This window comes from Rattus rattus, chromosome 10, assembly GCF_011064425.1.
Source record: "Rattus rattus isolate New Zealand chromosome 10, Rrattus_CSIRO_v1, whole genome shotgun sequence".
Classification (NCBI taxonomy): domain Eukaryota; kingdom Metazoa; phylum Chordata; class Mammalia; order Rodentia; family Muridae; genus Rattus; species Rattus rattus.
The window spans coordinates 11,378,042-11,389,200 of record NC_046163.1 but is presented as its reverse complement, the minus strand read 5'-3'; the positions used below and the strand labels follow the sequence as shown (position 1 = coordinate 11,389,200).

The following is an 11,159-nucleotide window of genomic DNA, read 5'->3' as shown; positions in this document are numbered from 1 at the left end:
AATGCTCATTACACACATGTAAGTGGAAAAGGGGCTCAAAAATAAGAGGAAGTTAGCGCCACACAGACTGGAAGGGACAACTGCTCACAGCCTGATGGTTGGAACCCAGGAAATAAAGGGTTGCCTTGCTCTGTGGCTCTGTGGAACCACACCCCCTCAACTGTGTCTGAAAATAAACACACCACACACCACACACACACACACACACACACACACACACACACACACACACACACACACACACACACACTCCACCCTTGCAGGGATTTGAGGTTCCCAAAGAAATTTTAGCAAGAACTTAAATTCACAAGTGTTCGCCAACAAATAGCACTGACTTGTGAAAAACTAACTAAGGATGTATTTGCCAAGCTTCTAGGATCCCTTCCAGGCCACCGCTCCACTACCTTGTACTACAGACGATAGCCCACTATGAAAATACAGCAGCAAGCGAGAACACAGCACTTGGACTCGCAGGAAAGTTTATGGGCACGGCTGTCGGTGGGCACTTCCCCTGCCGGGTTGGGCTAGTAGCCATATGCAGCTAGGAATGACACGGTATAAGCCGCCTCATCGGCTGTTTAGTAACTGGCGTGCAGTGTTCCATCTGCAGAGGAAACAGTTGCTTTATAGTGCTGCAAACTGAGGGAGACCCACGCACTACACCTCCGACAGCAGCTACTGCTAATCTCAAGCACCTGTGGCCCTCCTCCCCTAGGCCCCGGTCCTGGGCAGGAGGACTCCTTGAGCAAAGACACTGGACTGTTTGAAAGCGATCATCTACCAAAGCTTCTGTTGTTCTCCAAGCAAGATACTTATCTCTCGGATAGATTGGCTGCCCACAACAATCAAAACATCAAACGCCCTCCTTATCTCCTCCGAAGAGGGCTCTGGTCAGTTATCTGTTTTCCCAGGCATAGGAAGGCCAGGGGTGGTGGGGAGGGGTCGCAGGGGCTCTCGGCATGGTCTGGTATTGTCATGAAGCCATGGTTATATCACGTGTCGCTTCCTTGCATCTTCATTTGTCTGATGCCTTTTCTGCGTGACCACTTCAGGCTTGTGTAAGCAGCATCTTAAGAAATCACACACGAGCTGGCTTCATGACAAATCATACATGATACAGGTTCATGAGAAACCTCACGTGAGCCAGCTTCATGATGAATCACACATGAGGCAACTTCATAAGAAACCACACATAAGCCAGCTTCATGACAAATCACACATGATACAAGTTCATAAGAAACCACACGTGAGCCAGCTTCATGACAAATCACACATGATACAAGTTCATAAGAAACCACACATGAGCCAGCTTCATGACAAATCATGAGTGATACAGATTCATAAGAAACCACACGTGAGCCAGCTTCATAAGAGCTCACACATGTAGACAGGAGAATGGGTTTTTTCCTCAGTCTGTACCTGGAAAACGCCCTGAAGATTTTTGTCTGGTTGTGTTGAAGGAGACATGCTGAGTCGAGCTGAGTCATGCTGACTTGAAGCACAGAGACCACTCCCCTTGCCATCCACAGTTTTGCCCCAGAGCCCTGTCCTCAGAGGCAGGAGGCAGACCATGGGCTCAGCTCTGGCTATCTGACCTGGTAGGTTTAAGTCCTGTGAGACCTGGTCCTGCAGGCACCTCTCCAGTCATGTTGTCCTCAAAGGTTCCCAGAATACTTTGAGTGTCCTTATCTGGGACCCGGGATAGGCCTTCATCCTTACTCCCCCTGTGTATACCCCTCCTTCTTCACTCTCAGAGCAAATCTCACACCCTCAGACCATGAATGCTCACAGCAGGTCTGCAGAGAATCCATCCTGCATCTCTGGGTATGTTCTACGCCTATTATAGTCTCATGTCAATTTAAAAATATTTACTTGTACTTTGTGTATGCTACGTGTGTGCGCACGCGTGCGTGCGTGCGTGCGTGCGTGCGTGCGTGCGTGCGTGCGTGCGTGCGTGCGTGCGTGCGTGTGTGTGTGTGTGTGTGCTTGTGCCTGTCACCTGAGAAAGCCAGAAGAAAGAATCGGACTCCAGGGAACTGGAGTTGTGGGTGTCCGTGAACTACCATGTGGGTGCTGGGACCTAAACCTCTCGTCTCTGAAAGGGCAGCAAATCTGGGATCCATCTCTCCGGCCCCTTGTGTGCCATTGTTACTTTATTTTATTGTTCTCCTTGAGATCCAAGTTTCTCTTGTAGCTTAGGATGGTCTCAAACTCACTGTACAGGCAAGGGTGACTAAGCGGCTGATTCCCTGCCTCCACCTCCAAGTGCTGGGATTACAAGTATGTGTTACCACACCTGCTCTATGCAGTGCTACAAACGGGAACCAGGGTTTCCTGCATGCTAGGCTAGCACTCTACTACTGATCTACATTTCCAGCCTTCCATATTTATTATGGATATACAGTTGGCTGTCCATACCTTCGGGTCCTGCTCCCTTTGATTCAACCAACCAGGATTTGTAGACAGACAACAAAATAAATGTAACTGTCCAGAATAAATGTGCAGAGACTTGGACTTGTGCTTGTCACTCTTCCTGGATATCACAGCATGAGAAGTGTCCCTTTGGCATTTGCGTGTCAGGTACTATGATCTAAGGAGGTACCTAAGTTTTTTTGTTTTTTTTTTTGGTTCTTTTTTTCAGAGCTGGGGACCGAACCCAGGGCCTTGCGCTTCCTAGGTAAGCGCTCTACCACTGAGCTAAATCCCCAGCCCCTAAGTACCTAAGTTTTAAAGCAAGTATTCCACTGTTTTCTCAAAGGTCATTAGCTTACCCAAGGTTTTCCTGGATTTTCATCCTGACTATGAGGACAGAGATCTTACTCACTGGCTAACACTGGCCACCCTAGAGGTCTCTTGATAAAAATTGATTGAATTAAAGTTCGGGGAGATGACTTAGTCAGTAAATGCTGTGCAAGCCTGAGGACATGGTGTCAGAGGCCCAGAACCCAATATAAGCAAGGTGGGGGAAGGGACAGGGTGGGTAGAGTCGGGCTGATCCTGGAACTCACTAGTCGGTCCAGCTGATCCAGGCTCAATGAGAGATCCTGTCCCCCCAAATAAAGCAGAGAATGATCTGGGAGGAAACTTGATGTGGGTCTCTGGTCTCTGTATGCATGTTGGGCACACATGCCCATATGCACATGTGCATATCCCCACATAGGATAGTTCCCAGCCACAGTGGAGCATGTTAGGGTTCTACAGAGGACCCACAGGTGAGCTAGTAGCTCACCTTCCTTCCTTTGGTGCCCATCCCTCTGCTCCTGAGACGGCCTGCCTGCCTACTCATGGATTTCCCAGGCACACAGCATCTGTCTCCCAAATGCTAGGTAAAGAAGTAACCCAGAAGGGCTCTCCATATGTTTCAGGCTCATCCAACCTGCAGTCTATGGACGTCTCGTAATCCAGGAAAGCTATGGATAAAACCCAATATAAAAGTGTAAACTGACTTAAAACGCATTGAAATTACTTTGGAACTTTTTGTGTATTATATGAGTTATCAGCTCAGTTCATTCTTGATTGATTGACTGATTGACTGACTGATGGATTGATTTTGTAACTTTTGCTCTTACTATGACCTTTGTAAGTGACAACCATTCATGCTGCACGTACCTGCTATAATTAGTCCAGAAGCCAACCTGGAGCAAGGCCCAAGCAAGAGACTGACTGAGAAAATGACCCCAGAAGAGACAGGTAGAAGGATAAAGGCCACCAGCCTTGAGAGCTGCCAAAAGGCGCTCTCTCTCTCTCTCTCTCTCTCTCTCTCTCTCTCTCTCTCTCTCTCTCTCTCTCTCTCTCTCTGGCTCTGGCTCTCACCACCTAGAGGCAGGGAGCCAGAGAAGGGAGTGTGAGAGGCAGAAGCAGCTGACCTTTAGCAGACAGGCCTGCTAAAGAATATCAGCTGATAGTAAATGCTGGGAGAAGGAACAGTTGTTAAGCAGTTTCTTAGGAATGGAGCTGAACAGAGACCATGGAGGGAATGCTGCTTACTGGCTTAATCGCCATAACTCACTCAACTTGCTTTTTATACAACTCAAGACCACTTGTCCAAGGGATGGCACCACCCACAATGGGCTTGGCACACCCACCTCAATTGCTAGCCAGGAAAATGACCACAGACTTACTTATAGGCCAAGTTGATGGACACTCTTCCCCATTTGAGTTTCTCTCTTCTCAGATGACTCCAGCTTGTGTCTAGTTGGCAAAAAAGCTAAACACCAAAGGAAATGAACTAATGTTACAAGGTTCAGGAAGTTCCTGAATCTTACAAGACCCACAAATCCCTCCTCAAAATTACATAAGCACCGGGGAGATGAGACATCTGACCCTAAGCAGCCTGCAAGTTATGGAGGAAGCTCTATGGTACAGCTTTTGTGAATCTTCACCCATGATGGCTGGGCTTTTTGGTAAAACAACTGTTTTTGGGTTATCCATGCTCCAGTAGGTGACCTCTCATCAGTTCATGCTCCTATGAATAATGCTACAACTCACTAACTCACTAATGTGGACTTGCAAAATTCTTCTGTCTATGCTTAGTGTCCCACCTGGAGTCAGTAGGTGTCTGTTCCCAAGAAAAGTCACATGACAAGGAACAAAATGACAAGAGGACTCTGGGGACCTAGATCAAGCATTTTACCCATTATACTCAAGAGAAAGTTCTCCCTACTGGTCCTAAATTCAAGGCAGGATCTCCTATAACAGTGAGGGGACAGCTCCATAGTTTGCAAAAACAGTGTGGGTAGTAAGAGAGGGCCTTTCTTGGGAGTTTGGGGTCCAACTCAGCCAGCAGAATAGTTGCTTGCCTAGCACACACAAAACCCTGGGTTCTATACCTAGCATGGCCTATGGAAGGCATCGTTATGTCTGATGACATACTCCTATAATCCCAGCATTTGGGAAGTGGAGGCAGGAGGATCAGGAGTTCAAAGTCATCCCTGGCTGCATAGTGAGTCTGAAGCCAGCCTGGGCTACTGGGCTACAGAAGACTGTTTCAAGACAAAAAGGAGGGAGGGTGAGAGGGAGAAAGGGCTGGGGAGAAGAGGTGGAAGAGGTGTGTGTGTGTGTGTGTGTGTGTGTGTGTGTGTGTGTGTGTGAGAGAGAGAGAGAGAGAGAGAGAGAGAGAGAGAGTGACCTTTTCAGCAGTGAATCTGCCTGATTCCGTGGGTGTCTGTCTCCCCAGGCCCTGGCAGGTAGGCACAGAGAAGTCAGCCGTCCCCCTGCATCCTAAGCATCGTCTACAGTCCTGGCTCAGGCTTGCTAGGCCGATCTGAAGTAGAGCATGGAAAAAGCCAGCTGGAAACTCTGGACCTGGGCACTGACTGCCGCAGAGCATTCCGTAAAGGTATTTTATAACAATCAACCTCTGTTCCCTGGAAGGCAGAGGGAAAAAAACATAAATCCCTCATGAAGGAAAATTGAAGTGCGCCCCAAAATTCCTCAATACTCGTCTGTCTTCCCCTCCCAGGTGCTGGCCAACGTTGTCAGAACATGCCTGCCTCCCTGTTTAAGCAAGGTAATTTGATCCAGGCAATAACCATCATAAATATTCATGGTCTTGCCTTAACATTAGGATAACATCTGTTTCCAAACATCTGCAATCTGTTTTCAATGCTTCAGTAAAATGTAAATTAGCTATAACTAATACAATAAAGCACTAATGAGGGTAATGAGAATGAAAGACGCCCATTAGGGCCGTCCGGCTCCAGCTCCCATGGCGGGTTTTCTAGAGTTCTCCAGAACTTTCTTCCACTGCCTCCAACTTCCCGCAAATTAAAGGGGTTATGGAAGGCCTCTGCTGGCCCCCAGATTCGCAAGCACACCGACCCTTCCAAAAGTAGTCTTTGCCTTTGTTCTTAATAAAAACTTACGTTTTTATCATCTAAAAATTTCAAACTATCTTAGTTTTGTTTTATTTTCGAGATAGGGTTAACTGTAACCTGGGCTGGCCTTGTGCCTACTGTACAGTCAAAGGTGACTTTGAACTTCTGGTCTCCTGTGCCCACGTCACCTCCCTGATCACAAGATTACAGGTCTATACTGTCCAGTTTATGTGGAACCCATGGCTTTATGCTCGCTAGGCAAGTGCTGCATAAAATATGCTCCATCCCCAGCTGCTGCTCCTGTTTTGTTGAGATAGAATCTCGGGTAGCCCAGGCTAGTCTTGAACTAGCTGTATAGCTGAACTTTTGACCCTCATACCTCTGCATCTCTGTTACTGGAATCACAAACGTGAGCCGATCCCTCCAGCTTTTACCCTTACTTGTCCTTACAGCTCAGGTACTGACACCACACAGAGAAAGAATGCCCACAGAACGTGGAAAATAAGAAACGGTCCAGCGTTTGCTTTATTCTGTGTGACAGTGTGTGGGTGGGTTCATGTGTGTGTGCAGGTGTGCAGGTGGAAAACGTCGGGTGTCCCTCTCTGTCACTCAGCACTTTACTCCCTTAAGATAGAATCTTTTGCTTCCTTTCCAACCTCCGCCTCGGACCCTGCAGCCGCCGTGATGTTGATGCCCAAGAAGAACCGGATTGCCATCTACGAACTCCTTTTTAAGGAAGGGGTGATGGTTGCCAAAAAAGATGTCCACGTGCCCAAACACCCCGAGCTGGCCGACAAGAACGTGTCCAACCTTCACGTCAAGAAGGCCATGCAGTCTCTCAAGTCTCGAGGCTACGTGAAGGAGCAGTTTGCTTGGAGACGTTTCTACTGGAACCTCACGAATGAGGGCATCCAGTATCTCTGAGATTACCTGCACCTACCTCCGGAGATCGCGCCCGCCACCCTGCGCCACAGCCATCCCGAGAACCACAAGTCTCGGTCCAGAGAGTGAGCGGCCTGCAAGATTCACAAGAGGGAAGGCAGACTGAGACCCCTACAGGAGTGCTGTGCCCCCTGGAGCTGACAAGAAGGCTGAGGCTGGGGCTGGCTCAGCAATGGATTCCAGTTTGGAGGGGTTTCGGTCGTGGACGTGGTCAGCCGCCTCAGTGAAGTTGGAGATTATGTTGTGTTGAATAAACTTTAAAGAAAAACGTGAAAAAAAAAAAAAAGATAGAATCTTTTACTGGATCTGTAACCAGGCTGGTGGCTAGCGAGTTCCAGCAATCCTCCTGCCCCCACCTCCATAGTGTTGGAATTACAGGGTTTCTGGAGATGGTAATTCTTATTTGTTTATATACATACATACATACATGTGGGGAGAATACATTGGAAAGCATGTTTGGTATACAAGGTTGAAGATTTGCCTTATTTTGTCACTTCCGTTTGTTCTAAGGAGTGCCGTTTTGGCTAGAGGTGTAACATAGTTGGCAGTGTGGGGTCATGGGCTTTGTTGACATTTCCTGAAGCCCTGAGCTCTCCCTTATAAAAACTAACCAATCAGAATCGCATTGTGCTGGACATGTGACTTGGCTAACAGAGGGCTTGCCTATCACGCAAGAGTCCCTAGGTTACATCCCTGATGCTCCCAAAACTGGGTATAGTAGTGCACACTTGTAAATCCACCACTCGATGCATCTCTCAAGCCTTTCGTCTGGCCCCATCACAATCTATGCCACTTCATGGTCTCCCAAGCACCCCTTGGTCCACAGACCACCCAGCAGAACATTCTAGAAAGGTAGAAATGTTTAAGGCTTTGGTGTTAAATATATGGGAACTATTGAACCCTTGGAATAGTCCGAATGGGATGCAGAACTGAGATTCTGTTTACGTTTAATTTTAAGTAATTAAATTATAAATTGCCACTTGTGGATGGTGATTTCTTTTCTAAGAAGGAGGCAACTATTGGAAGCAGAGGTCAGCCATTTTAGGATGGGTGCACAGACAGCAGTAGGACTAAAGGACTAATACAACCACATTTGTACAACCCACACGTTTGTGTACATGTCTATATGCTCATACATGTGTGTGGGCACACATGTATGCATGAGCGTTTGAAGGCCAGAGGTCAAAGGTGGGTGTCATTCCTCAAATGCCACCCACCTTGTGTTTTGTGATAGAGTCTCTTGTTGGCCTGGAACTCACCAAGTTGTCTAGACTGGCTGGCGAGTGAGCCCCAGGGATCTGCCTGCCTCTACCTTTCCCGCAGTAGAATTAAAAGCATGTGAAACTACCCCATTTGTTTGTTTGTTGTGTGTTGTTGCGTGTTGCCGTGTGCTGTTGTTTTACAGAGGTTCTGAGAGGACAAAGTCAGGTCTTCGTTACTAACTGTGACACCCCCTCCGTCCAAGAGACATTTCAAGTCTCAAAGCCTCTGCGCCCGCTCAGGCGGAGAGTTGGTCCTGCTTCTAGGTCCCGCTTCTTGCTGCCTTTGCCTGATTCTGACTGTGGTTATCGCACACCGTCTGGCTTGTTCTGGTTTCTAGTTAGACTGGAAACTCCTAGAAGATCCCAGCATCCTCTATTTCCCTCTCTTTTCTTCTTTTTTAACTTCGGTTTATGCTGGACATTGCCAACCCTGCTCAGGGATGGGCTTTGAAACCCCGACTGAGCTGGAGGGAGAGGCGCATGCGTCGGTTACCTCTCTCGCTGCTGCAACCAAAATACACGATGACAAGCGGCCTAGGTAGGGAATGGCTTATAAAAGAGATGCAGTCCATCATGGTGGGGGACACATGGTGGCCAGAGCAGAGACAGCTGGCCAAATGGCATGCACAGTCAGGAAGGAGAGAAGGAACAGGAAATGCTCTGGGCTATAAAACCTCAAGTCAAACTGCCAGTGACCCACTTCCTTCAGTGAGTCTCCGCCTCTTAAAGGCTCCACATCCTTCCTGAACAGTGCCACCAACTACAGCCAAGTTCTCAAAAGTATGAACCCATAGGGGACATTTCACACTCAAACTACAACGGTCAGCAAGGGTGAGCACCGGAAGGGTCTACCGGGTCTACCAACAGAAGGAGAGGACGCAGATGCAGAGGGGAAAATGCAGATGGTCCCTGCAGAACCAGAAATCCCAATGGTGCTCAACTCCTAGCAATCTTTGACATTGTCCTCCAGGTAAGGGAAGTCCCAAGAGTGTAGGGAACTATACTGTAATGTGGAGGGCAGATAGGAGGATGGAGAAGGAGCTGGAGAGGTGACTCCATCAAAACAATGCTTTCCGTGAAAGCACGAGACCTTGAATTTATTCCCCTCAGAATCCCTATGAAGGAAGAGAGACATAGAGAAGCACACCCATGGTCCCAGCTCTGGGAAGGTGGAGACAGCAGATCCTTAGGAATTGCTGATCAGCTCGTCTAATTACATCGGCAAGCTCCAGATTCAATGAGAGACTCTATCTCAAAAATACTAGGTGGAGGGATCGAGGGCTCAGTGTTTAAAGTGTGTAGCTCTCGCAGAGGACCAGAGCTTGGTTCCCAGCACCTACATCAGGTAACTCCAGCTCCAGCAGGATCTGACCGTCTCTTCTGGCCTCTGCAGCAACAGCAGTAACACGGAGATACCCAATGGTGCACACTTAATGAGAAATAATAAAAAGAAATGCACTTTAAAAATATATAGGTAGGGGTAGAACAATTGATGAAGACGAGGGATGTCATCCTCTGGTCTCCATAAGCAATACACATGCACACATGCACACCCTGACACACTCACAAACCTGTACACACAAACAAGGGGGATGGACTATGTGGAACGTGGTGGGCATCTGGAGAAAGTTGAGGAAGAACCCAGGAGGCCTAGACTGGAGACCACTGGGTGATAGCATAGTGGTCCCTGCCTGGGGGCTCTTGACAGATACGTGCTTGGTAGACGGCTCCCACAGAGCAGAGAGGGGAGACAGAGCCTAGTGGAGACTTAGAGGAGGCCATGCATTTGCTGGCAAGACTGCTTCAGGGGTCCAGCAGTGGCCACTGGGAGAACAGGCCTGATGCTTGCTTGGAACCCTTTGCCGGTTGGGCAATGGCTTTGAGATAAAGGGAAGCCCCAGTGTGGGCATGGCTCAGCACAGAGGAAACAGATGCCACCATCCCTGGCTTGTTTTTCATTCTGGTGCCACCATAAATCTCCCAGAGCAGCCCCTCCTTCCCTAGCCTCGGCTCTCTAGTCTGGGAGTATCAGTCATGATAAGACATTACTTAAAGCAGCGGTGACAGGTCCTAATCAGTCTTGTGAATTATAGACTTCTCCCTGCACTGCAGGCAGGGCCAGCATTAATACACATTTATGCAAAGCAAGAGCAGGAGCTGTCGGGGGCTAATCTTTACAAGTATGATAAATGATGTTTATTTTCAATGATGGAACGAAACACCCCAGCCGACAGTAATTGTAATAAAAAGGACAGATCAACTTCTATAAAGTGATTGAATTATCCAACGATTGCATTAACGTCCACACTCCAGTATGTCATCGGCTTCCTCGGGGTTCCGAGGACACTATGCAGGACACGGTCCCCTTCACGTCAATGGCTGCCCTTCACGAGGGCTCCTGGGGCAGAGGTACTGTCAGTTGGGAGGGATGTTGTCCGTCTCCAGCATCCTGGCCCCTGCTCTGCTCACACAGACGAAACTGAGGCTGAGCCGTCTTGGTGACAATGAACCTCGACTGATGGATGAGCGCAGGTATCACATGGACCGGAGGAGGCTGGGAGGGTGAGAGTACATCGCCAGCCTTTGGGAACAGCACACCATGCTCTCTAATTCTCTCCACGACTCTTGGGATACATGCTGTGCTTCTTTTCTGTGTCTCTCCCCAACCTCCCTGAAGTAGAGAAACAGGCTCAGAAAGGTTAAGTAGCTTGTCCAAGGTCACACAGCTAGCATGTGTCCCAAATGAGTCTCACTCCAAGAAGCATTTAACAGGTGCCTGATGAGAGCCTCCTGGCTCCAAGCTCTTTTGTTGGCAACCACGTGCCTGACCAGTCCTGCAGCGACCCAGATGACCTGAGAGTCAGGCTGCTCTGTTGTACAGACCTACAGAAGTCTGGCTACCGGGTGGCATTTAACATTTTTTATTAAATCTTCTTTTATTTACTGTATGTGCGTGTTTGCACTTGAATGCACGTGTGCACACACACCATGGAGCACTCACGCATGGTCAGAGGACAAAGTCGGTTCTCCCTTTTCATCCTGTGGGTCCCAGGGAACAGATTCCGGTTGCCATGCCCAGTGGTAAGTGACTTTACCCACTGAGCCATCTCTTTGGCCCTCGGTGGGACATTTGAACAGC

At 48.4% G+C, this 11,159-nt stretch overlaps 1 pseudogene; it reads left to right on the top strand.

Moving 5' to 3' along the window:
• Positions 1 to 6,484: 6,484 nt before the first annotated feature.
• LOC116911661 lies at positions 6,485 to 7,044 on the top strand (annotated as a pseudogene).
• Positions 7,045 to 11,159: the final 4,115 nt, after the last annotated feature.